This window comes from Pungitius pungitius, chromosome 1 (genome assembly GCF_949316345.1).
Source record: "Pungitius pungitius chromosome 1, fPunPun2.1, whole genome shotgun sequence".
Lineage (NCBI taxonomy): Eukaryota > Metazoa > Chordata > Actinopteri > Perciformes > Gasterosteidae > Pungitius > Pungitius pungitius.
The window spans coordinates 9,249,825-9,277,475 of record NC_084900.1 but is presented as its reverse complement, the minus strand read 5'-3'; the positions used below and the strand labels follow the sequence as shown (position 1 = coordinate 9,277,475).

The window sequence follows — 27,651 nt, the reverse complement described above, 5'->3', positions numbered from 1 at the left end:
AGTCGGGGAGCATAAGTTGATGATGTACTTTTTATGTTTACATTTTAGTCATTACTAGATTGTACGATGGTCAAAATACAGTGCGCACACTGTGAAATATTCTTGTCATCGTGGATCATGTACACACAAAAAGTAGAAGAGTTGTGAAGAGAGAGGGAAAAAATAAGAGTTTGATTGGATGGGACGATGTGGGAAGGTGCACAGTGCTTTGTGCTTTGATTTACTTCTACCACCCACACACTGCTGCTTCTTTTCATTCTTTAGATGAGGAACCAGATAAGAAGGGGATTGACGGAATTGTAGACTCGCTGTAGATTTGACAACTCTGCATTGCGTGGTTTTCAAAGTCATCATCAGAGGGAAATCTCCTTGGCCCGAAAAGCTCAGAATGGAAACCTGGCCTGTACGTACTTAAGCAATAAGGGACCAGAGGCTGTTGGGCCAGACGCACAGTAAGTAAATAGCTGCCTTTCAGCACAAATAAAAGTATTAGCCACCAAACGTTGTGTATCGGATTTCTGTGGCCTAGAGAAAAATTGTCCCTGTTAGTGCATGTAAACAGCATTGGGTCTCCTTAGGAGATTTTGCACCATCTCATTCATTCACATGGCTCATGACGTCCACCTTAATTGTCCAGTTGCGAAAGCTGTCCTTGCCTGAAACCGATCATTTGTGGGGTTTCTGGTCTTTTTTTCGGCGATCGCCACCGAGCTAAAAGTTAAAATGTCAACTAACGGTCGCGCAAAATCTAACTTGTTACTTTGAGTGCAAAGTGATGTGGAACACCTGGGTCAATGTGAACAGCAACTGTACTTTGTCGCTCAATAATGCACCCCCCCCCCCCCCCCCCCCCCCCCCCCCCCGTGGGCTCACACTCAACCAATCAGAACGCTGGATTTCATCTATCCGTATTATGATGTTATGTTTCATATAATTTTAGACGCTGTCTATCAGTATCACTAAAGATCTGTTTTCTTCTGGGTATTCAGTAAAATGACTACAAAGGGAACAAACCGAATCTGCTTTGGTTTCTGTCTTGTAAAATGATAGGAAGGCAGAGGCACAAAGACGGGCCAGGATTAATGGCTTAAAACGAGGAAAGGAGCCGGAACATCCACGCGGCGTGATTCATTTAGCTGACAGGCCGCCTCACGTTAGAAATGAAACACAGTGACAGCCAACAAATCACTGCCATGTTTGTGTGCTTTTCATGATTAAATGATGGAGGGAGACTTGAACCAAACTTAACCTGCCTTACAAACTCACTGTCTCGAAGACACTCCCTTCTCAATTCAATAACAATTCATCCACGGGTTAAAACGCCCCTTCCCCGCCTTTTTATTAATCTGCTGTTATTGTTGGTATCAGCAGCACAGTTGTTCATCTTGTATTCCTGTCTTTGTGTAATATTTAAATTATACAAATATATTTATATGTTTATGTATAAGTGATCAACGAGACGTTTTCCCTGTGAAATTTAAGAATAAATATGAAAACATAATGTGGCCTTCCCCACCTCTATACATGTATTGCCATACAGAAGTCTGATTCAACTCGGACACTTGATGTATTATTTACATTTCAATAGTTTTGACCCCAAAAGGAAAACTACATGATTGAAACTGCCATTTAGTTGACCGGGGAGAATAATCTCTCCCCCCACTATACCTTTAATTATTATTAAGTGTTTTTTTTTTTGGGCCCCGTGCAGTCTCCTCAATGGTTAGGTCCAGTACCTGTTATTTCCAGCTTGTTACAGGCAACAGGAACTAGTTCCTATTTAAATGTGCCCATCGTTTGAAGCTTCCTGTTTCTTTTCCAGTGACGGGGGGGAGTTCTTCTGTTCTGTTGAACATACACCAACTAGTGACTTAATTCAGTCGCTGAGTCATCTCTGTCCGTTTCCTAGGTTACATTTAATATAACGGAATGTGGAAAATAAAACGCTCCAACTATCTCACTCCATTAACTTATTCTTTTACGTCACGTTGAAGAGCTTCACCTTCTCATGTCTGTGGAAGTAACATGAGGATCACATATTTGTAGGCCAGCTTTAGTGCTATTCTCGTCCCTTTTTATCCGAGCCCACTTTGTTCAGTTGAAAACTTGGAGAGAAGTTGAACTTGTTTTGTGGTTAAGTTAAGCAGAGCATGCAAGGAGATGCTTCCTTTGCCACATAGGCGTGCGTTTCTTTGTTTCCATGTGCTGTGTGTGTGCTTTTGATCCCATCAGAGGGAAGTCTGCATACTTTGCCGGTTTAAGAAAGCTACGTTGAAGCTACTCAGAACTTTTCAGCTTTTCACTTCTACACAAGGTGCTCTATTTGCATGGCTCCGGCAACGAGATGCACTACTTCCATATAGTTGATGATTGTAATATTGATAATCTAATATGTGGAAAAAGGTCCCCTGTAGCATCCACCCACAGAGTTATCACCCTCACCTTGCCTTTTCTCAGCTTACTGCTTCTTTGTTCTGGCCCCCAATGTATTTGTTATGTTTCACTCTCACTGCTCACATCAATGTCATCTGGCAAGGAGAAAGCACATGCACTAACATCGTGCACGGCCGGTCTCGCTATGTCAACGATGCAATGAGAAGTTGAATTACAACAAACTTGGAGGGAGAGGGACTTATTCCTCTGCTCAGGTAGACATTACTTCTCTATCTTTACAGAGCAATCTGATTAGCTGCTATATTCACACTCTGAATCCTTTTATATTGCATCTTTAAAACAAATGCAGCATGACGACAACAAGATGAGATGGAAACTAATCTTAATCTCAGTGATGATGGTTTTTGGTGTTGTTTTTGTGATGAATCTCGATGCATGTTTGGGATTTTTAACCTTTTAATTGGAACATAAGCTTGCCGTGTTTAGAGGATTCTCACAGCTACATGTTGAGAAGGAGCAAAATCTCTCTGAAATCCACTTTATCCACAACTGGCGTCTGGCTATTTGCCCGACAATTTGAAGTCCTTGTTTTGGCAGGCTGCACCAACGTCCACGTTTATACGTCGAAAGTTTCTGCTTGAACTACGTGGACAATAAGAAGTACAACCTGGCCTTGTTTTGTATGTTGCCACGGGGATGGTGCCATGCTGCCAAATGAGTAACCATCTGGTCATGTGGAACCTGACCCCTGGTTCTCAAACGCTGGCCTACGCAGTGTGTGTGTGACCATGTGCACCTGCCACTAGCTGACAGACACCTGCTGCCAAGCCTGCAGTCACCAATGTATATAGAATCCCTTTCTGTGTGTGTGTGTGTGTGTGTGTGTGTGTGTGTGTGTGTGTGTGTGTGTGTGTGTGTGTGTGTGTGTGTGTGTGTTCTTATCAGCGCCCCCCACCTCCTCATCCCCCATCAGGGTATCACCACCCAGAGCTTGAGAACTTCCTTATTTTACTTGAAGCGATTCCACTTGCTTCAAGAAGGGAGCTTCGATAATTATATTGATGCTAAATGTTGCGTTTCACACGGTGAAATACAGATATATTCACAGGCAGACAACATTTTTTTCTATGTAAAGCATCCAAACATGTTCCAAAATACGAGGTTAGTTAATCTCAGCTGTTCACGGCTGGTAGGCATAGTGAATAAAATAAATAAAAATAAAGGGCTGGTGTAAAAAAAGCAAACATTTAGTGAAACAGTGTTTCAAACTACGTTTTACTTGTTTTCAAGTGTTTATGTATGATATGGTATTGGTTTGACTTTTTTTACTTTTTACCCTTTTCACCCCAGTATATCCATTTCTATCTCCCCATATGCCCCCCCCCCCCCTCTCCTCTCTCTCACCTTTTCTCTCCTCACCCACCTGTCTCTATGCCTGCCATCTCTCCCTCTCTTTCTCCTTCCACCACGCCCATCTCGACTCATCTTGTCATCCGTGTCACCCTCTCACGCTTTCATCTGCCTCTCTCTACTCTCGCCCTTCATCCCATATCTCCCATGTTTCTCTTCCTCCTGTCACGCTTTCATTCCTCCCCTCTTATCCCTCCCGTCTCATCTCATCCCACGTTTCGCTCTTTCTTTCAAACGTTTGCGTGTTTGTCGGTTTGCTTACTTTACTGACTGCTTATCAGACGTTGCCTTAACGGTGAACATAATGTCACTTTAAAAAACAACAAGCAACACGTTCTGCAGTCAAACACCACATTGATTTTCTGGACTGAAATGAAAGGTGTACATATGAAGTGATTAAAATCTTATCGCTAACAGCCACCACACATCTATCTCGCTGCGTTCTTTGCTCGGCGCCGGCAGCGATTGGCTCTTCGGCGCCTATGAATGTCCTGTTGCCTTCGTTGCACCTGTGGAAGTGGGACAAATCACACCTTTGGTGTAGAGTTGGTGGGCATGAATAGCTCTCTGAGGCAAGGTCTTACATTCTGTCCATCCTGTATTGTTTGTCAATGCACGACGCAGCAAATGCATCAAAGTACCAACAAACGTGGTCCAAAAGGGTTCTAGAGAGAGAGAAACTGGAAGTAAACCTGCACGGTCCATAACTTGTCTTTTAACTGGCTTCGTGGGTGTTTTATTGTAGCGACTTACATTGCATTTGAACCCATGCGTTACATTTTTGCCTGGGGAGCAATTAGGGGTTAGGTGTCGTGCTCAGGGACACTTCGACATGACACATGGAGCATCCGGGATTAGAACCGCCAACCTTGCAGCTCCCAGCGCATCACACTACTCCAGGCGCTGTATCGCTATTTAGTAATTGTACTTTATGTGAGGTGATGTCATCAGGGTTTAGTTTTATAGATTTAAAAACTTGTGTGTGATACAAACTTGAGGGATGGGGATGCGTTGTTGGAAACAAAGGATTTGCAAGTTTACAAATACTAAATTGCTTTTTGTATTTTTTAAATGTGTACCTTTTGACCCCCCCCCCCAACTTGAAGGAAATACAATGTTTGGTTTTCCTGATGTGGACAATATTCAATGTCCATTAGGCTTCGCAGACAGATGCACGTACATTCATATAACATATATAACGTATGCACAGGCCTGCAGCCACGTCTCATCCGTCTGCCAAATATAACTTTGGACAAGCCACCTTCACTCGCAGCAAGAGATATAGACACTTAAGGTGAGTGAGTACACGCATGCGTCAGTGTGTGTGTGAAAAAGAGAGGGAGAACCTCTGCTTTCAGCCGTACCACGTGGCGACTTTGAATAGCATCCAACTCTGCTCCACTACATTAGAGTAAAAGTGACGCGTTGCTCCAAGGCGCAGCAATTAGACTGAGTCATGTCAGCGCCGGACAGCTCTGATGAAAGGCTATTAGAGAGCCGGGGATGATGGAGCCACTCATCACCCAAACCCCCCCCCCACCACCACCTTTACCACCATCATCACCATTCGTCACCACAGCCCCCACCCTCCACTCCCCCCCCACACACACTTCTCCTCCACATCCATCACCATTACCACCAAACTTTCCCGGGCAACTACTCGGAGCAAGAGTCGTTCTGACCTGGCAGCGCTCCGCCTCGCCTCCATTTTTTCCCTCCTCTCGTTTCTGCATCTGTCTCATTTCCTGCCACGGATTCATATATATTTCGGGATAAGTGCTCTGCATGAATCCTACACCTGTTCCCTCTCCCTCTCTCTCTCTCTTTCTCTCTCCCTCCCTCTGTCTTTTCCAACATTCTATCCACTTTCCCTTCTTCTGTTCATCCGCAAGTCTATTCATCTTTTATCTCCCTTGCCTCCATCACTGCTTCACTCGCCCTTTTCCTTCCATATTTTTTTTCTCGGAGTCATGCACCTCTTTTAATAGCTCAATTTCTCCTACCCCCCCCTCTTTAATTTGATGCATTTCACCTAGCTTGGATCATTTTGCCCGTCTTAATCCATCTCTTCCTTCTACACACGTTTACTCTCTGCTCTACAACCATTTTAATACTTAACTCCAATGCTACTATTTGTTTATTGAAAATTAATATTTTGTGTGGAGCTTTGGCTCCTGAAAGAAATAGGATTAGAGTTAAGAGATACTGTGCTGATGATTTAACAAATAACAATCCATCAAACGTTAATGTAACCAAACAATGTTGCGGCGGCTGGATTGAACTGACTCTGACTAATACAGATTAATACAGTGAAATAGGTATCTTGACAAACACTAGAATATGCAGTGTTGGGAAAGTTCACTTTCTACATGAACTAGTTCAAAGTTCAGTTCACACATTTTAAAATTAACTAGTTCAGTTCGTAGTTCAAACTTCAAGATGTTTTCATACTTCTCCATTGACTGGCTCAAGTGCATTTCTGAAGGCGATGAATATCCTTTGGTATGACATCTTTGTGAGTGTTACGGCAACTGTGATAACAGTGTTTGTACGGGTGTGTGTATAGTATAGTATAGTATGTCTCTTTGTTCCGGTCATACAACGTGACACATTGTGGCAGCTGGCCAATAGAGGGCAAAGGGGCGTCCCCCGCACTGAAAAAGAAAAAATCTGATTTCTTCTCCTCCTGCTTTTTTATGTTATGTTGGAATAATATTTAGCTTAATTACTTATTACTACTTAAGTAGTAAAATGATTTTCATACCTTCATTGATTTGCAATAGATTTGGATGTTTGCTGAAATTAATTATATTGCCCTGAAACCTTTTCCAACAGTCTCCATTACATTGAAGGTATCATTTTTTACTAAACGTTTGAGCAAGCATGTTTTATGCATCTGTGTTTTTTCCTCTCTTTTCTGTGTTTGACACCTCTTTTCAGATTTTTGTTAAATATAGAACTTGAGGTGTGTGGAGATAACACATGTCCTCAAAGAGTGTCAGTTTTGTAGCTATTTCTCCCTTTGGGGTCCACATCATCCCGTTTAACTAGTTTGAACTTTCCAGAGCTACGGCGCACTACGTTGATCTTGTTTTTATGGTCTAACCGGAAAATCCTGATTTTCACTGATTAGGAAGAAATCAGATGGTTGGGGGTCAGAGAAGGCAGCCAGCAACAGTCCTGAATATCTTTTCCTTTTTTTCAACGACCACAAGCCTGTAGATAAAGGGGGAGAGGGAAACTACATCTACATCTTCCGTCGAAAACTCAAGACACACCTTTTTAGACTCTACCTTGACTAAAACACTAGCAAACCGTAGCACTAACAAATGATAGCACTTAAATTGTACTTAATTTATTAATTAATTTTAAATAATGGCACTTTTCTATAACATGTTTTGTAACTGCTTATTTGATGAAAGATGTACTTTCTTGTTACTTGTTTTCTGAGTTTGTATCTATGTGGAAATGCACTTATTGTACGATAAAAGCGTCAGCTAAATGACATGTAATGTAATGTAAACTAGACCAATGGGGTGACGGAAGGGGCGGAGGAAAAAACAAAGAAGTTCCTGAGCACTGGCCATTCACCTATCCATGGTGAGCAGCTCATTGCTAGTTCACTGGTTTCCTGCCCACCTCTACAAGACATCCCCCCCTTTTTCTCATTTGCTGCTTTTCCTTTCTTTGACCAATAGGCAAGAATGAAACCAGCAAATGAAACTAGCAAATAAAACCAGCTTTTTCAGTCATTCAGTCAAGGGTATGACCCTTAGGAATGCCAGCCCTTTTGTTTACCATCACAAGGGAAAGTATTGTTGACAATGTGTGTGTCATTAGTTGGAAAGCTACTGTACATTCTTATTCAATATGTTGACTCATTCCTTCCTTATAACCTTTGGCCCATTAATGCACAAACAAGAGGCCGGCAACACTGTTGTTGTATTTCACTGAAAAGTAGCCGACTGTGTCCAGAATGCTCAGAGTACATTTAGGCAACATTTAGTGAAATTGCTGAACTCGAGGAACTGTGAAACGGACACAATTTCCGTTTGAGCGCGAATACGTAACAGCACTCGAATAAGAAACTGATATACCGAGGACAAATCAATCTTAAGTTTCGGCCTGTGATTGGATAAGTTGAGCCATTGCATTGACAGCTGATCATATCTGCAGCGAGTGCATCAGTGAAAGCTGACCCGTACACTGCTGACTGTCACGCATAAAGACACGCAAATCTCACATGTGTCTCCTATTGAATGATAGTGCATGTTTAGAAAACTGCACAGAAAATTAAAATTTATCCATTTTAAATCTTGTATTTCACTTTAAACCTAAGCTGCAATTAATGAAAATGCACACTGTTTAATATAGGTAAAAATATCCCGTCTGATACTGATCAACCCAAATCTAATATAGAGTTACCATTAGTAAAATATATGGGATGCAATATATGAGCATTTGAATGTGAATGTGTAAACAGACGGCTCAACAATGTCAAAAGAATCATTTCTGAAGTTTACTGCAACAGCTTTAACTGTGTTGACTTGTTGCAGCTATGATTTTCAACCTGTGCAATCTGCAAAGCTGTTTTTGTTCGAAGACTAAATTTATATCATTTGTCCTGCAGATGTTTTGGGAAGGGTAAAATTAGCGGATTTTGGCATTAGTCGGCGGTTACTCGATAACCGCAGTGCACACTGCACAGTTGTTGCAGGAACAAAATGCTGGATGGCCAGAGAGACTTTAAAAGAAGAAACTAGCGCATACTACAGGCGGAGCACCGACATCCAGGTTAGTACTTCTGCTGTGTGAATATTTCTTGAAATTGAAATATTTCAATAACATAACCATTATGTTCACTCCAAGGTGGCAGGCATGCTGATATATTACATCCTTTCTGAAGGACACCATCCTTTTGGTGACGAGGCCGTTGAATGTATGGGCAACATTTCCAATGGTGAATACACTTTGGACAAAGTAAAAGATCTCATTGAGTCGATGATCGATAAAGAACCAAAGAATAGACCTCAAGTGGAAGAATGCTTGAGTCACCCTTTCTTCTGGACCCCAGTCAGGTAGTTATTTTCCCAATTCATTCAGATTAATTCAACTTTCTTTGTTTTTCCGCTGCATTAACAAAACTTGGTCTACAGCCACCCAAAGGACTGCCATTGAAAGCACAGCGGTGCTTTCATCTAAAAGCTAATATCACCATGCTTATATGCCAATGCTAAGAAATGATGAATACCATTGCCGCTATCTTAGTTTGGTACTTTACTAGCTAATACTTGGTATTTCCAAAGAAAAAGAAAAAACATTTATTTACATTTAAGGATGATGTTATTAGGCCAAACTAAAAACACTTGATGGCGCGGTAGAGAAAAACTTACGACTCATCCTTTGGGAATGATGAATGCTCATACGAACTGCCCTAGCAATCCATCCAATAGTTCTTGTAATATTTCAGATGGAATCATGTGGTGGACTGGCTGACTGATTATTTTAATCATGCTTATCTTTTTTTTCATTAATTGCTACTTATTTTCCTCAATACATTTCAAAAGCAAGAGCCTGTCTGTATAAAAAACAATACAATACGATATAAGAACAACTTGTTTTCACCTTGTCAAACACCCACCCTTAACGTAGGCTGTATTTTATTTTTCAGAAAATTAGGCTACATTCAAAAAGTTGGAGACCGGGCTGATGTGCAAAACTATCGAAATCCTGAAGATAAATTGATTTCTTCGCTGGAGGAACATCCTGGTACTGCAGCCTTCAAACAGTGGAAAGATAAGGTGATTTTAACAAACTTTTAGACCAACTAGTCTTCTTTTTCACTACGTATAACTATGATGTTTTGCTTTACAGTTTCCATCAGAGCTGGTCAAAAAGATGGAAGGCAAAAAGCAATCCTACCCTGACCATATGTTGGCATTGTTGCGTTTCATACGCAACGGCTTCACGCACTAGTAAGTTGAACTAAACTAAAAAAGAATAAATTCCACCCCAACAACACATCTCACTTACGACGCTGGTGGCTGGTGTTGCCAGATTGGGTGTTTTTTTCCGCTACTTATTAAGGCGCGTTTACGGTGTGTTTTCTATAGAAATCTGGCACCCTATTTGAACGACGTTAACCTGAAAGAACGCGCCGTTCACAGACACCAGAATGAACGAGTTCACAGTGCCGTTCATCGGGCATTAATACAGTACGTTCAGTTCACGTTCGCCCAAAATATGAACGAGTTCATGAACTATCGTTCAATGAACGCGTTCAGGCACAACACTGAGTATATGTAAATATATCAAATATAGATGGATTACTACTAACCTGGAATTGCCACTCCTTTGCACCTGCTATTAAGATACAGGTTCTTTTTTTTCTTTCTTTTTTTAAAATTGAATAAACATCATTCTCTTTCTCTCTCTATCGTATTTATCAGGTCAGGTACACACATGAAGTTCTTGCTACTAATTAGATTAGATCTTGTGATATTATCAGCTGTATATTCCTGTGACAAAGTTCACCAGGAGTTAATAGAGTGCTTTTAGTGGATATTTATACCAATAAATAAAACGCAAAATAACTGCAGCATTGAAATTATTCAAGACTGTGTCAATAGGGCAAGCAATAAAAGTATGTTGCAGATCAGATAATGAGTATTTCTGCAAATAAGCATTGGAGGGAAATAATATGCAATGACAGGCACTTTAAGTAGGACAAAATAGCACTTACACTTCAGTAGTTGGGTTTTAATATTTAGTAACGGCTAAGCTCTATGAAGGGACTAGTTCAGTAAGGTATTAATCTCATCTCAATTAGCACTTGCCATCATATGCCAAGTTAAACAGCTTGTGCGCCCAGCTGAAAAAAAAACTACCAGCTTCTCTCTGAATGTCATTGTCTGTCCCTCTGTGCCTCCCACCTTTTAACTGTGTGTGTGTGAGACAAAGTGTAAGTGTATGTAAGTATGATGAGTCCTTCTCATAGGTGTGCGTTACTGGTACTACAATATGGCTTACAATTTACATTTTCTAAATATTTTTCAAAACGTTGTTGTTACCAACACAATCTCTCCAGGTTGTTTGTCCGTACGACCTGTGAGGACATGTTCTTGCTAGTGTCCATGTCCCCGTCTAGAGGTGGGAGGACTCACATGGGAGGGAGGACGGGAGGTCCTCTCCTGTCATCGCTACTGTACCACAATTCTCTTTTACTTTGATTCTTAAATGTACACCTACTGCCATACACCCTGTTAAATGAGCCTTAATATTTTGCTGAATAACTAATTTAAAAAAAAGATCCAAAGCCGATTGAATAAAGAACATATTTTTTTGTTGTTTTTAATCAAACGGTCGACCGTAGAATCTAAGAAGCATGGACAAAGCCAAAAAGATTTCAGACCTCTGTCTTACCAAACATCCTTATTTTGTTATTCTTTCACTACATTCTCATTACATCCTTTTCCCCTGAAAACCAACAATCTTGTATTCAACACGGGCCTTGTACATCCGTAACTCATTTAATCTGATTTGATTAAATGACCCTCTTACTCATTTTGGCAATCCGTCCTTTTTGTGTTGTTCTTTCACACCCCGGTCTCTATGCACTTCGCCATGGTAACGCTAGGTAATGACCTTGTTTCTCCTATCTGACATTTTACCCTCCTCCATCACCCTTTGCTGTGCGCCTTTCCATCTTCCCACACTGGAATTACCCTGATTATGATTATAGCTGTGATGGTAATGATAACCACTGTAAAATTGCACTCTCTCTCCCATATCCAACACGCAGGAGATTATGATTGACTGAAAGGCTGCGTGCAAATGTTTCCTCCATCTCCTTCTTTTTTTTTTTTTGATTACCTCAATCTCTCTTTGTTTCTATTTTTTTCTTTGTCTTATTTCGGTTGGCTTTTTGATACAGTCGTTGCACTCTCCACTCATTGACCATGCCCTCTCCTGCTCACCTCTTGTGTCTTTTCAGTGTTTTTCAATTTTCTGGCCGTCTTTCATCTCTGTTTTTGTGCTCCTTTCAACCTTTCCTGGTCCCTCTTACCTCCGCCACTTGTCCTCGGCTCGCTCCTTACTCCCTCCTGGTTCATCCCCTTATTTGTTCTCTTCTCCCTCTATCCACTTCCCATCTTGTGCCTGCCTATTCCCCTGCCACAAAGAAAACCAGATAAATTTGCTTTTTGGCCATATTGCATTCAGGAAAGAGTTTGCTCTTGAATATGTGAAGTGGACAATAGGAAATGGCTTTGTTACTCTGCCTCATCTTCTATCGATGTATGCCCTTCATTGTGCTTTTGCTGCTCTGCCTTTCTTCCCCAGAGTTACATCAAAATCATTATAATTTACAAGATGGAAAAAAAACTTTTTTTAAATTGAACAAATCAAATATATTTTTGACAAAAGTCTTACTATTGATATTGCAACAGTATTAAATGATAGACCAATACTATTTTCACACAATATTCACACAATGAAATTTTTTTGATACATAATCATTAGTAATGTGTATATGTGTTCATTAGTAATGTTTATATGTGTAAATTCCAAAATATATATTTTAGTATGTTAATTATGATCAGTTAAAAATTAATCACTGTAATATTGTCTTGAAAACACTGTCGCTTACAATATTCCAATACCTAAATGACCAAATCTATTTTAAACTCAGAATATTGATATAATTTTGATATTTTGCTTGAAGAAGCATTTGGCATGCCTCAAGGTGTGTTTCCTTCCAGCTACAAAAAAAGATTTTTTCAGATTTTCTCAAACTTATTTGTTGCTACAGTGAACTACAAAAAAATATCTTCATGCCCTTCAAATACCATGATTGTGTGCTCTAATTTGTCATGTACTTTTACTTGGTACCTCTATCAACTTATGAAAATAATAGTTCAATATACACAGTTCGTTTTTATGAATCCCTTAAATTTGACATTTTAGCCATAGCTGTATTTTAGAATAACTTGATTATATCATAGTGTAACATTTATGTAAGACTTCTCAGTGTAGTATAAACTATGTTATAATATTAACTCTAACTATAGTGGAATGGACTGTGACAATGTAACACTATGTCCAGTTTAGCTTTAACATTCTGCTCATGGGCTCAGACGTTCACTGACTGGATACACTGTCAATTTTACATGAATATTCCCAATGATGTTTACATTTACATTTCCATCAGGATAAACTTGGCTTTGTATGCTTTTTATTTCCTGTCAACCTCTCCATCTCCATCTGGGTATTTCAGGGTCTCTTGTATTTCGTGTATAGTTTGTTCTCACACTCAATCGAGTTATCTAACGGCTCCTTCAGCTTGCGTGTCCCTCCAGACGTGTGATATTATCAGCTGTATATTTGAATATCAATACTGTGTGAGCACCGCTGTCCATGTTATCATTGTGTTTGTAATCTCCTGGGTATTTTCCACTCAACGCTATGAGCATAGATTACACATATGCATAGAACACTACAATAGCGCATTTTTAAATCTCAATATGAGTATGGTATACATGGTACATCAGTGTGATTTAAATTATAAAAGCGATTGCCTCACTTTTCTGGAACCAGAAAAAAAAAAATGTTACTCATACGGTCTTATTCTGTTTTGATGGTATGCAAGAATTGACTTTTCCTTTACTTTGGTTTCATAGTTGCAACATAGCATTTGATTTGGATTTGTTGTTTGTTTTGAAGTAAGATGATGAATTGACACCTTTTAGCGCTTTTATCTCCTCAGCATATTAAAAACCCCACTAAACCTGCAGCGCACTAAGGCTGTGTTTTGGCTTCTCCTCTGAAAATGGCACACCCATGATGAACAGTGTAAAGACTCTGAGCCAGAGTCAAGCGTTTCAGAGCCTCGCTCTCATTGGTCGATCGGCGTCCTTCCACCACTCGTATCAACCGTCTAAACTCACTGAACTGAATACGAAGGGCAAATGATCGACAGCTTCCCCAACCATTTTAAAGCAAAGATGCGTAGTGCTTCACATGACACTTTGTGTCAAGTCCTCATTTCATTTCACTGCACAGACTGGGACAAAGGCGCGGGGCCGTAGTCCATTACAAAAACAACAGATTTAATCCATCATTTCAATGAAAACCGACAAAAGTAAGACATATTTAGGAATGTTTTGCTTCGATGGCTTGGTGGGTTTTGTACTGTAAGCTCGGCATGGTTTGTCTGAGAGAGAGAGGATCCACACGTCCCCATATTCAGCGCAATTTGCACACGCCATTTGTGTCCTGTTTGTTGTGTTTGACGTTTGATGTGACGTTAGCATCAAAAGTATTTGAACGTTTGAACACAATGTTTGGACTAATTTGCACAGTACATTTATTTTACTAATATCACACTGGCTAAAATCTAGTTAGGAGTATTTTTAAGTGCATTGTGGTGTAGTTTAACCATGACTCAAGTGAATCGAACCAGGTGAAGCATGATAGCATATCTTTTCATGATGAGTACCCTAAATGTTGGTTCTGGTTCTGACCCATTTTTTCTGGTACCGGGTCTCCCATATGGGAGCATTAGGCAATACGCCGGCCTAGCTGAAATTTAGTGGCCCCTTTCTCCTAATGAAAATGTCCTGTTTTCATCCAGCCAAATGAAAATCTACTGTTGGATTTGTAAAGTAAGATTTTATTATTATTATTAAATTTGTATTATTATTATATTTTATGTACCTCTACCCTTTAAAAAGAAACCGTAAAAAGTGTTCTCAAAACCGAGAAATTGGTTTATCGTGATGTAGAATGGAAACTTTGAATATTTATTGATCTTTTAGTTATTATTCTTCTCATGCAAATGACATGCTAATTAACATTTGCATATTATATTAACATTCATCGTGATTTAGGTGGGAGCGGAGCACTAATCTCAGGTTGCCAGCCAGAAGCACACGAGTTACTGCAGGGTAAAGTATCCTGGCAGTAAAGTCAAATAAATTACTCTTGTTTTATTTGTCTTAGTCATATGTTTTCATGAATGAAAAGACCCCAAATTAACACTGCAAGCGGACTGTTTGATTATGATAAGAGAATCATTTAAACAGCATTTCTATGGGAAATATTCGTAACCATGACAACTAAAAGCATCAACATTTAATACATCCTGTGTCTTGCAACATTTGCAAATTAAGGAAAAAATAATATATTGAGCGGTTGAGGGTTTTTTCAGAAATTTTCTTCATTTACAGAGTATAGCATTTAAGATAAGAGAAGTATGCATTATAAAAACATGGACGAAAAGTCATCGTTTTAAGAAAACAAAAAAGGGTTTCCACGGGGTGGAAGTCCAGGAGTACATTTCGTTTCGGTGCTTAATGGCTGTGTGCGTGGGACATGATATTGTTGCGAACATACAGGCATAGTGTTGCTGTGCACTGGATGATCTTTGCTTTGGAAGTCCATTTCAGATCACAAAACAACTGTCAATATCTGGTGCGTTTATTGCTGTCAAGGTGCAAAGACGGTCTCAAAGATCAGATGCTTGATTACAGGATGGGCTGGGGTTTAATAAGCTGGAGATGTGATTACGTGTGTTCATTTCTGTGTGTGTGTCTACGTGTGTCGGGTAATTTCAGTGAGTTTTGTGAGTATGAGGACCAGCTGAACATGAAGGGTCTCAAGAAGTGCATGGAGACCCAGGTGGAGGATCACAGCCCATCTCCTGGCGTAGTGCCCATGAGCCCTGTGCTCTTCTGAGACGCCATCGAACACACTCGTCTGAGAACACAACAGAACACTCACACACACCCTCGGCGCATATTTGGAGGGACACGCAGTGCACAACGTTCCCCTGACCCATCAACACACAGCCACAGTTGTCTCCAGTCAATCCAATGCATTACCACAATCAATACAAGAGGTCCTCATCTGCTTCTCCCTCGTGTGTCTTAGCTGTGTTCACAGTTTGCCAGTTTTGGGACTCAGACCCTGTTAGAAGCTCCTTTGTGGCTCACAGCAGGAGGCTCAGCTAAAAGCTACCCAGAGAGAGGGCCTCTCAGCATACTGCTGTCAATCTGCCACTTTACCACACGCCACTGCAAGTCAATAGCTCTACATCACTATAGAAACACCATGGACCAACACTCCACGGATGGCTTTTGTGTTGTTGTATGTCGTTTGTACATTGCTGTGGGTGTTGTGGGTTTGTGATCGAGTAAACGGCAATGTATTAACGCTCCAAATTGAAAAAACGCGACTATCGACTGTTTCATAAAACACAAGACGTTCCAGTGTCTTTCATTTGAGTTTCCCCTTTGCCAGTCTACTGACAAAGTCTACCTGTGAACCAGGTAGCAGGAGGAGGTCACCGAGCAGTACACCAAGCAGCGGCTCAAACAAGGTGACAGCGTTTGCACATTACCGGATGTGGGAGAAAGAATATATGTGATACCTTCATACCAGGAAATCGCCCCAACCTCTAAGAAATTAACACAAGGAAAACTGGAACCAAAGGCGGAAATGAAAGCAGATTAGATCGAACCACGGCCACGTATATCTTCCATCGGTCTTCTGTTACAGACCACGACTCCGCTGACACAGGCCTCGTTCCGCTGTTTATTTACCACGTATTGAGATGCAACAGTTCTCTCAAAAGAGGATTGATCAACATCACTACATTGCAGAGGGTTGGAGATTGAGAAAGAGTTAAAGAGACTCATCGGCACGTAATCGAGTGACTTATAATGCTGTGACTGTCTGAACATTAAATATTAATTCTCTCAGACTGCAGCCCTTATGCTGCTGATCTCCACTAAATGGGACACTTTACACAGACACCATTTGTCAGTTATTTTGTGTCTACTCACATTTGGTCCTCTGTTGAAATGAGCTCCCATCTAATACTTCGATATCAACGAAGTGACATTTTAAATCATCTTTGATTTGTATTTATCCATCTCTTTGAGATAATCAGGGTTTTTGTATTCCATCAATTTGTATTTATTGAGAAGACTTGATGGAGTATATTGGAGGCCACTCTATCAAACTTGTTCATATTCCTCAGGGAGACCTGATACTACTGATGCCTACTGCACCGCGTATAACTTTCCTACTAATGGAGGTGACATGCTGCACAACAGCAGAGGGGGACTCATTGCTTTGCTCAAAGAGACAATGAAGTAGCAGGGGAAATACTACTGGTTCAAGGGGCGGCCCGTCCACATTTCTTTTTTCCAATCTGAAAGATCCATGAAAGACCTGCCGGATGACAATGGACCCAATTTGTAGTTAATGACTTCCTCAATTATTCCAACAAAAACAGGATAAAGAAGTTTGTCTCCTGACTTAATGACCTTAATTATCATTTTGATGAATTACCTCCACCTTTGTACAGTTCCTCTCAGTCGGCTGTGCAGAAGGTGATTTTCCGGCCTTGTCGACAGACAAGGCAGTAAAGTCTGTGCTTACTTACCCAGGTACATATTCAAAACATTCCTTTTTCCACTGATCCAAAAAGGTACACAGAGTTGGATTTCTGTTAAAGCCACTAAAAACACAGTGGCTTTCGGCTTGAGATTTTTCCCAGTGACTACGGCAATTTGGTTCAAGGTGGGGACACAATATTTCATTTTAAATATTGTCTGTGTCAGAACTCATTTTTTGGGTAAAATCATTTGCTTTTCTCAAATTCTCAGTTTTTGGTGTCAACTATATTTTGTAAAGCTGAATTAATATGGACATGTGAAGTTCATACTTATTTAAGTCATTCATTCGGCATTAACAGGGCAACCAAAATAACTAACATATATCACTTATCCTACTCAACCAGGCTCAAAGATTTCATTTCAGTCAGGACAGACTCCGAATTGACAAGCATGTATTACACCGTATAACATTGCAATCGTGCAGAATCTTTGGCAATTGGACTCCATCCTAATCGGGGGTAATCAAGGGGCCGCGATGCCGAGTTCTGCTTAGCCGAATCCCCCCCGGAGTCCAGACACTGGTGGTGAAGAAGGGAGTTGATGAAAACGAGTGAAGAATGCCTGATAGCTGCTGGAGGTGCCTGGGGTGGAGGAGGGTCACAATCGAAATGACACCTGACAGCAGCACAGAGAGAACCCCTTAAAAGGTTTGACAGAAACTATGTGATTGGTTTAGAGCCACAGCGCCGCCTCTGTCGGTCGTATACCCCTGTCGGTCGTATACCCCTGTCGGTCGTATACCCCTGTCGGTCGTATACCCCTGTCGGTCGTATACCCCTGTCGGTCGTATACCTCTGGGTGCAGCCAATCGCCGCTGATTGGATAATTCTGGGAGACCAGCTGAAGCATATTTAAATTACCTGTGGCATAAAGGGAGTCTTCCTTCTAGAACTACGGCTTAAGCTCCATAACTGAATTACGTGCAAGAAAGATTTAATTTAATAAAATATGTATGACGGTTGACAGAATTCATTTCACAAATTTTGCTAAAAGCCATTCAACCAGTAGGTGCAAACACGTGAGACGTGTTTCCATGTGATCATGAATTATACCAGTCAGTAGTTTAAATGCTGAAAAAAAGTGACTAATGTGACGCAGCGAGCTACATGTGATTGGCCGGATGTTTTGCACCTTAGTTTTTTTTTTAGGCTGCTGATTCCCCAGTTTGTCCTTAGGAGATTTGAGGAGATTGTGAAGAAAAATCAAACGCACAGCATGTTTTTTGTTTTGTGTTTCTATTTCAAGGTGTGCAATTCTCGGCCAAAGTCTGCCAGGAGAACCAACGCAGCGGAGCCTCCCGGCTCCCTGGTCAGCTGCCTGATGGAGCGCGTCAGGAACAAGCCTGAGCCCAGTGGGAGAGCCTTTCAGGTGGAGTCCCACATTGTTTTCAGCCTATATCTGCTGTATGCCTCATGTACATTTTTTGGGAACAGCGCAGTAGGATATTGTGTTTGTCAGGTGGTCATTTGTCTGCAAGCCTCCTGATCCACTATAGCAGAGATTTGCACTGGATTCAGGCAGCCTCTTTCCAATGAACATCAGCACTTGATGTTGTTTTGTCACAAATCACGACTCTGCTCTCAATGTGGCTAAACAGACTGTCATATTGTATATGATTCCTAAAACTGACACTGATGGCTATATTAATCAATCTTGTGGTTCAAAAAGCTTTTTTTTGTACAATAACACACTTAGATTTAGGATTTTGTGTCTTTATGTGAGCTTTGGGGTGCCACACATGCCTCAGGTTGCTTTATGGTGTGATTTATGTGGATATTTATCATACATGGATGAATGTATGGAGTAAAAATATTCATTTAGACCACATTTGCATTATTTCCAATTACCCTTTTCTGTGAATAATTAGCGTATAAAGTGCATGTATAAAGTAAAAAAATATGAAATCATAAAATAACTGGAACTGGCTTGTACACCATTTGGCCCCCACCCCGTTTTCCTCTTCTTATGTTCTCATCTCTTTGAGTATCCTGTTCTCTCTTGTTTCGCACTGTTCTGACCCCCAGTCCTCCAATGAGTAGATTAACACAGATGAATAGCTGTGCCTGTGCAACCATAATTAGAGCAGAACATTTCATCTGCTAATGTGTTTGGCCGGGCACTCACCAGGCACCTTCACTAACTTCCTAGCCGTCAACACGCAGCTTTCTGAAAAGTAGCACAGCGTTAATCATATTTCTGTCCTTGTACGCTCAAGAGCCGCTGCACTAAATGACACGGCAGCTTCCCTCTAGCAGCTGAATGTGAATTGTTGTTGTTATATGGTGGTATTCTTTATCTCTCACGCATTGTCGGGCATTTTTTTATAATCTTGTAAAACTCAAATATACTCAGTTTCACCAGCACATCAGGGTGAAAAGAAATGTATGAATAATAGAACACACAAAAGCGTCTCTCACTCGTTTTAATCGCTGCTCGGTTCAAAGGGGGACCTCAAGTCACATTGCCACGTAGTTAAGAGCAACATTCTGATCCACACAAGACCGTGGAAATCACTCGTGTAACTCGTACACGATTAAAAATACGTGAAATCAAGTTTAAATGTAAATAAACCAAAGTTTCAGAAAAGGGTTGCATATACTGGTTATTATGGGTAATTATTTCTATACTAATTTGTTTTAATTAACATGCTAAATTGAGGAGAATCAATGGTTTTCTGTGGTATTTGGTGTATGATTATAAACAATATGATTTTTTTTTTTGGTCCAATGTAAACACAGGCTCATTGGACCTCCTGCTGTGAGCTGTATTGCAAATTAGATCTTCCCTGCTGTGTGTTTTGGCGCAGCGCTGTTCCTAAAAGCTTCTGCCAGGAACTTTCATTCGGTGTAATGTTGGCGTTGCCTGTGGACAAGAGTGTTTCCGAGCGCCAGATCCCGTTTAGACGACATCTCATTTTACCACAACAGGGTCAGAGAGGTGTGCTCTACTCAGTCAGTCTCAGTCAGGGCAAAATATTGCACCTAAACATTAATTAACATGCAATAAACAACATTAGTGTGATTGTGGTGAGCCTGGTCAGTATTGTCAGATTATGGTAGATTGCACCGATGACGAGTGTTAAGAACAAACAAATAGACATAGATTGTCTTCCAGTCGATGGTCATGTTGACTTATGTACTTCATTGAGAGGCATTCGTATTCCGATCGAACCATTTCTTAAGGAGATAAAAGCAATGACCGTTTTATGATTTGAAAGGACATGCATTCGTTTGATTATGCCCCTACAGGCAGCGCCTCTCGGCAGCTCCCCACTATTACCTTGAACTCGGTTGCTCTTGTCTCACCATGGGACAGTGTGTTAATGCCTGATTGACGCTCGGCTTTGAGCAAATGAGGTCGAGTAATCTGGGTGATGCTTTAGCAGACACCCGATGCTCGCTGTAATTGGAAACGAGAGGGCGGTTGCTGTGGCCAAGAGGGTCAGCTGTCACTCTCTCTCTTCCCTCTGTCTCACACACACACACACACAGACTGTTCCTCACAGAACACTTCCATCTTTTTTGGATTCACTCACTTACACACACACACACACACACACACTCTCACAGCCTGGTTGTAATTAGTGGTATAGGGTACTGGTCACACATAAAGCCACTAATTGGGTTGCAGGCGCCATTACCCAGAGCTAATTACCATTCTCTGGGTGACGAGGCATCCGGGCTCTCTGACCACTTTCTGCTAACAGGATCCATATCACATTGCTGGGCACACTACATGGAACACTCTGCTTTACCCCATCGGGAAAATAATTCCTTTGAATTGGTTCATGCTGCTTAAACGCTCGCCAGTGCTGTTACCATTCTTACAGAATGCATGAGCTAAATGCTCACCTCGTCCCCACCTGTAGTTCTAGAGCGAATCTTTGCTCAATGGGCCATAACAGGAAATGATTAATACAGTTGTTTGAATGTTTGTGTTTGCTAACAGGAAGGGAGTCTGTCAGTCGGTGTAGCAGTCAAATGTTCTCGTACTGCCACAGCTATTGGTGTGCCTTCCGTCTCATTGTCCTTCTTCTGACATGAGACCTTTCAGAGCCCCGTGGAAGGCTTCTGACCCATCAGTGCCTCGTGGCTAGCCAACCTGTGAGTGCAGCCGCCTTTTGAGAATGGGAGAAATGGGAGAGAGAGGGGAGAAGAGCGGGCGGGAGGATTGCTGTCTGGAATCCCGAAACGTGGCTGAACAGGAGTTTTTTTTTCTAGCTTTCCACATCAGGAGGCTTTCATTTCCGTGCCCATTAAACATGACCTGACTTTAATTGCATTCGCAAACCTCTCGACAAGACCTCATTTCAAATTAGGGTTTTGGAGCCTCTTTCCACGATGCTCGATTTAGCCTGGCCTGACATTTAATGTCAGAGAGCAGTAGCCTTTTATTTAGACTTGTCTCATAATGGTTTGTCATAAATGATTAAGCTCTACGCAAAAAGTATATTCACGCAAACATGCATATTTACCCAAGTGACCACTTGATTTAGCTCGGCCTCTTCAGGTGTTCTTGGCTCTGTTTTCTGGTATTCAGCTCAGGAGATGACAGCAATTGACTAATCGTGTTGCAACCCCCAAACCCTTCACAATGATGCTGTCAGAGCAAAAACAGAGCTCAATGCAGACCGGTTGGTGGAGGAAGAAGAAAGGCGAGGAGGAGGGGGGGCAGGCTAAGGAGACGACTAAAAGCGCTGGTCTGAGATAACTGCTGCCATTATAGACCACACTGTAAACCTTGTGTCTCACTTTAAGAGATTTGGAATTAATTTGTATTTCTTTGCTTCAAATTTTACACAAAAAAAGGACTGCCGTAATTTCCGGACTATAAACCGCTACTTTTTCCCCACGCTTTGAACCCTGCGGCTTATATACAATGGTGCATTTTTAAGAGCGAGACAGACGGGGGCAAGTTCCGGGCAACCGATGTGGCTGTCGGGAGAAGGAAACAGAGCGGCTGCCAACTCTCACGGTTTCGCCGCGTTGACACGCTATTGCACGTTTTCCCACGCACTCAACGCCACACATCCAATACGTCACGCTAAAAAAAACGGACCTCGGTCCGAGTCGCGTTGGTCCTCAGTATTGATGAATTGTTCTTAGCAATTGAAACAAAACTGTAATGGCTCAATTCAATGATTTAGTTACATAACAAGAGCTCATCTATACTGCTCCACTAATGCTCCTTGTGTTTTGCTAGGTGTGGTCAAAGGCACCAAGGACCAATGTTCGTGTGAAGAAAGACAAAACTATCTATTTCTATTTACTCTCTTCAAAGTTGCCACCTGTCTGACTTTTGTAAATACACGGCTCTCTCTGACTTTCCCTCTTGCTAAACACCTGTCTCCATAACAAGCACAGTGTCACTTGTCTGACTTGTGTGCGCCCGTTTGCGTTTGCGTCCCAGACTCTGGCGGCGGTGCGTTGAGTCGGGGGGGCGGGGGGCTCGCGGGTTGCGGTGGAGGCCGTGTCTGTCGAGCTGGAGGGCGAGAAGCAGGTGGGCAGGAGTTCCGGTGTGAGGAGTACCTGTCCGTCATTAAGCAACAGAAGACAGCTTGACGCGGCGTAGATGGGAACCCTTGAATAGTTCCTTTGCCATGTGCCTCTGACATAAAAGCCTTTCTCCCCCCTTCCCCCCCCCACCCCTACCTTGGGCTGTCCTATTTCTATACAGAAAACACACTGTTGGACGTTCACGTTATCCCTTGACCTTTTTGTCAATCTTACAGAAACCCAACTATGGTTTTTACACAATATGGCAAGTCGATACAGAGACATAGCGGGGCATTAGTACCTATGAAGAATTTATTATGTGCCTCCACTTTCTTCCATATTGAACTATGAGGCTGACATTTGCCGTTTTTAAAGTGAAATGTCTCAATAGCCACTTGATGGATTCCTGGGCAGGATAAAGTAGGAGCACCTTTTCCCCTTAAAGCTAGGGTGGGATGGATTTTTAAAATAAGAAGCTTATATTTGTTGAAATGTTCTTTATACCTGGAAAAATAAATAGATTAAAGTGCTCTGATCGCAGACCTGTAGGCCTTAGATAATTTCATTTGAATGAGATGACTAGATGGCACGTCCAATGGCACACATTCCACAACGTGGAAACACGGGCCGGGCTTCTCCTTTAGCTTCCTGTCGACATTAACTTTAACTCTTCATCCAGGCAAATCTGCGAGTCCTTGTGTTACCGTTATGGAGAAGCCTTTCAGCATTCAGAAACGTACGTCTCATAGATACAATCATGGAAGGCAGAAGGAGTTGCTTTTGCAATACTAATGCAGTATTCACAATAATGATGCCGTAATGGAAATAGCAATGCCGTAGTATCTGCCTCACTAACGCAGTATTCTCAATCCGCAATACTAATGCAGCATCCCCAATACTAATGTAGTAACTGCAAGACAAATTCTGTATAATTATATGTACATCATTTTATACTCATATGATTTAGTTAAATTCAGCATAGAGTGTCACACTACAACCGATGAATACGCTCAAAAGGATACTTGAATAATTGGATGTCTTCTGCATAGGCGGTCAAATAAGTTAGAACGTGAAGAGTTGCCAGAAGAATGTATTAATTTATCAAAGCATCTGACCTTCATAAAGGGGTATGGCCTGCAGTCACCCGTTCGCCTATTTGCCGTCCTTTCTCATTCACTATAAAGCCTCATGAATAAAAAGAACATGACAGAGATCCCATCCGATGACCGTCCGCTATGCATTTGTGGAGACATCGATACGGGCCAGCGTGAGCCCACCGGGGGCCAAGAGCCCACCTCGGCAGAGAGACAGAAGCAGGATGAAGGGATGGTTTTGGGAAGGAAATAAAAGGAGAGCGAGATGTTGGGAGAGGGAGCCGTTTGGCCCTGACGAAGAGGAGGGTGGCGAAGAAACGCTGAGGAAATGGGAGCAGTCAAGTGGCCTAAAAATAAGCGCAGTAAAACCTGACTTGGATTGTGGAGAGTCACTCAACGCTTGGAGAGAAAATCGGGTGACAGCATCCAGCTGTTTAAGTAGATTTTTTGCTATAGTTCTGTCTCTAATAAGGTTTTCAATTTCTCTTCCTTTTACATATTGTTTTAGGTTTTTCCATTTTATTTTAATGTTAGTGCTTTTCAAATTAGATTACCGCCAGGGGAAAATTCCTTTTATAAAGAAGTGGAAAATCAAAGTCACACATTCAGAATATTATCACTGAGTTCACGTTATAATTAGCTGCTGTTTACAAATGGTTAGATGTCATTGGTGGGAAATTGTTTTCCTAAGTGCTGTAAAATATAATGAAGTTTGCTTGCATTTGTCTCCCCTCTGACTCACTGAGCTTATTTTCATCTTAATGATTGCGGGGATGATGGGGCGAACTGGGGTAAAAAGTGGCCCGGGAGTTATTGTCAGACCAGCCCACTCAAAACACGGCACGTTGCCCATTCAATGCATCGCACGTATCCACCGCTCAGTGGCCTACTTGGACAAATATACATACACTTAACAATATTTTGAATGATTACTAAGAAAGTACATCATGTTTTTGTTTTTTTTGTAACATTTGGATCCCCCAATTTGCTAGGATGGACACATAGAATGAAATGATAGTGGTTGTTTTAACACTACAGAGTAGGTGGAGTTTGCTAGATGAATATGATTGCATCAGATGGTTGGACGTATATCATGTCTCCCCTGCGATCCCTCGCTGTGATCGCATCCCAATTAATGGAATAAAAAAAGAATACACAATGAAGCAGGGCCGGCCCTGCCTATAGGCGACCAAGGCGACCGCCTCGGGTGCCAAATTTGTGGGGGGGGCACCCTCTATGTGTGCCCGTAAGCATACATCTTTCTCTCAACAATATTGATTAACAAAATATATATGAAATAAAACCATCATTAAAACAAATAAACATGGCGCCCCGCCATATGCTGAAATTCAATTTTATATATGTTTGGGGGGGGGGGGGGGGGTGCAACGATCCCAAGCAACGGACCTTATGGTTGCGCGCTTATATTTGCATGTGTTGCAAGGCAATGGTCATCCTCATGCTCAAAATCAAGCTAACGTAAAATCAAAAGGTCCAAACTCTCTGGTGCAAAGGGACGAAAACAGAGAGGAGGAGGAGGAGGAGGAGGAGAGGAAAGCCCTGCATAGAGGTATGTATCTTAGACAAGTCATTTCATGTCACACATAGGATGCTTTGGATTAACACTATCGTTTACATAGCTAGTGCTGGCCTTGTTAGCCAAACTTTATGCCTTAAGGAACCTTCCAGCCATCATAGTGATGGTGCCGTGCTCTTGACACATTCTAATCACTAATCAAAATACACCAGCGCTTGAATCAGTGTGCCGGATTTTATGAAATGAGTTTTTTTTTTTTTATTAATGTGGGAAACCCAAGAAGGGGGCGGAAAACCCACAGGGGAACCCCCAGGTGACAGGTGAGGGGGGGGGGGGGAATGGAGACAAGTCCAGGCCCTATACAGCGGGTGAAGTAAGTATTGAACACGTCATTATTTTTCTCAGTAAATATATTTCCAAAGGAGCTATTGACATGACATTTTTTACCAGATGTTGGTAACAACCCAAGTAATGCGGACATACAGAGAAACGAAAATAAAGAAGTTCAGAAATAAAATTCTGTGTAATAGTGTGAAATGACACAGGGAAAAAGTATTGAACACGCTTTCTGATATTTATTCAATACTTTTTACAAAAGCCTTTGTTGGTAATGACAGCTTCAAGACGCCTCCTGTCTGGAGAAACTAGTCGCCTGCATTGCTCTGGTGTGACTTTCTTCTTCCACACAAACAAGGTTTCGCGGGCCTCTTCTATGAATCTTGATCTTCAGTTCTTTCCATAGATTTTCAATGAGATTCAAGTCAGGCGATTGGCTGGGCCATTCTATCAGCTTTATTTTCACATCATGGCCGAGAAAGGGACCAACTTATTCTCAACCCGAGGGGAGGTGTCTTTGAAGGTCGATGGACTGAGATTAGCCGTGAGCACACTGAAGCAGAGACACTTGAGAACGTGAGCAAACAGAGCGTCCACTGTTGCCCTGTCGGTGACTTTGGCCCTCGTGTGTTTTGTTGGGCAGAAGTTGAGTGCCTTTTTTTTCAGGGCGGTCCTCAACGGAGCCGACAGAGGGTCGGCTTCACAACTGTAGGCGTCAGTCCCCAAAACGTGCTGGCACATTGTGTCCCGTTGAAAGCGTTTTGTGGAACGATGTGTGTACTTTTCATTACTGTACTTGTAGCTGCTTTCATCAAATATTGTGTGATGGTTACGTCCGCGGCTGTGAATTCACAATATGGAGATGAAATCCGTCATTAGAATGAAGTCGTTTTTGTATTGTCTCACCTGATCCAAAGTTAGATTCATGGAGAAGAAATCGCGGGCATCTAAGTGTCCAGATAGGAAATTGTTGAGTGCAAATTTCACTCATAAATTTGTTACCATTGATGATCATTTTAATCCAGTTTAGAAGCAATTCTATCAAAGAACAGATATACACAGAGACCTACTAGTGGACCCCGTGTTCTGTCTCTCCATCTCTCCATTCTTGTAGGCCTGTATTAAAAAATAATGTTTCTTCCGATTGATATGAAAAAGTGTGAAAGGCAGACACACAAATTAAATCTTTCCCGATTGATTTCGTTTGTGGAATTTATTCCCTTTTGTCTCGTGTATCATTGTAGTTTACCCAAGTATCTGGCCAGCTTGGAATGTTGCTTTGTGTTGTATGATGCAACTGAAGGCTATTTGCTTCATTTGTTATTTAGCAACTCCGGAGCAAGGCTTTCTTTTTTTGGGAATAGAGAACCTGGAGCAGTCGTGGGTCGTTACAGAGTGCTCTGTGCAGGGAGCGGAAAGTGCTCCAACTTCAATCTGTTGACGTCATTGGGTGGGTGGGGAGGGGGGGGGGCGTTTGCCTCTCATGGCAGTCACCTATGCAGCCTCTGTCACTGGTTACCTCTTATGCTCGTTCACTTCCTCTCTGTGAAGCAGTTCAGCCTCAAACATTAACAGGTTAAGGAAAGAAATCAACGTATTGAAAACATGTCGGACACAAGAACATTAGCCCGTTTCCAGACCTTCATAATGGAGGCCAGATGTTTCTTGAGCTGTTATCAGCTGAGGCGTTCTGGCCATATTTAAGGACGGCTCTTGATATTTGACGGGATTTACTTTGACTGGATATCAGATAAGCCATCAGTAGTGGAAAGCTAGAGAAAGCCTCAAAGAAGGTTTACAGGAGCTAATACATCCTTCCTGCCCCCCCCCATCCCCACACACACACACACAGACACACACATGAGCCAACTTGCATTTTCGTCATGCATATACATGGATCACTTTGTTTCTGTAAAAATATGAAC

General features: G+C 41.7%; 1 long non-coding RNA gene across 1 annotated transcript in view; it reads left to right on the top strand.

The window, feature by feature from the left end:
• Window positions 1-279: 279 nt before the first annotated feature.
• The window catches only part of LOC119222764 (uncharacterized), a 39,411-nt gene continuing 12,039 nt past the window's right edge, over window positions 280-27,651 (top strand). The window contains exons 1-6 of the long non-coding RNA XR_005120823.2: window positions 280-452; window positions 8,435-8,598; window positions 8,674-8,882; window positions 9,476-9,605; window positions 9,679-9,779; window positions 18,510-18,632. This is a non-coding gene — a long non-coding RNA (uncharacterized LOC119222764). The remainder of the gene's footprint in view (window positions 453-8,434; window positions 8,599-8,673; window positions 8,883-9,475; window positions 9,606-9,678; window positions 9,780-18,509; window positions 18,633-27,651) is intronic.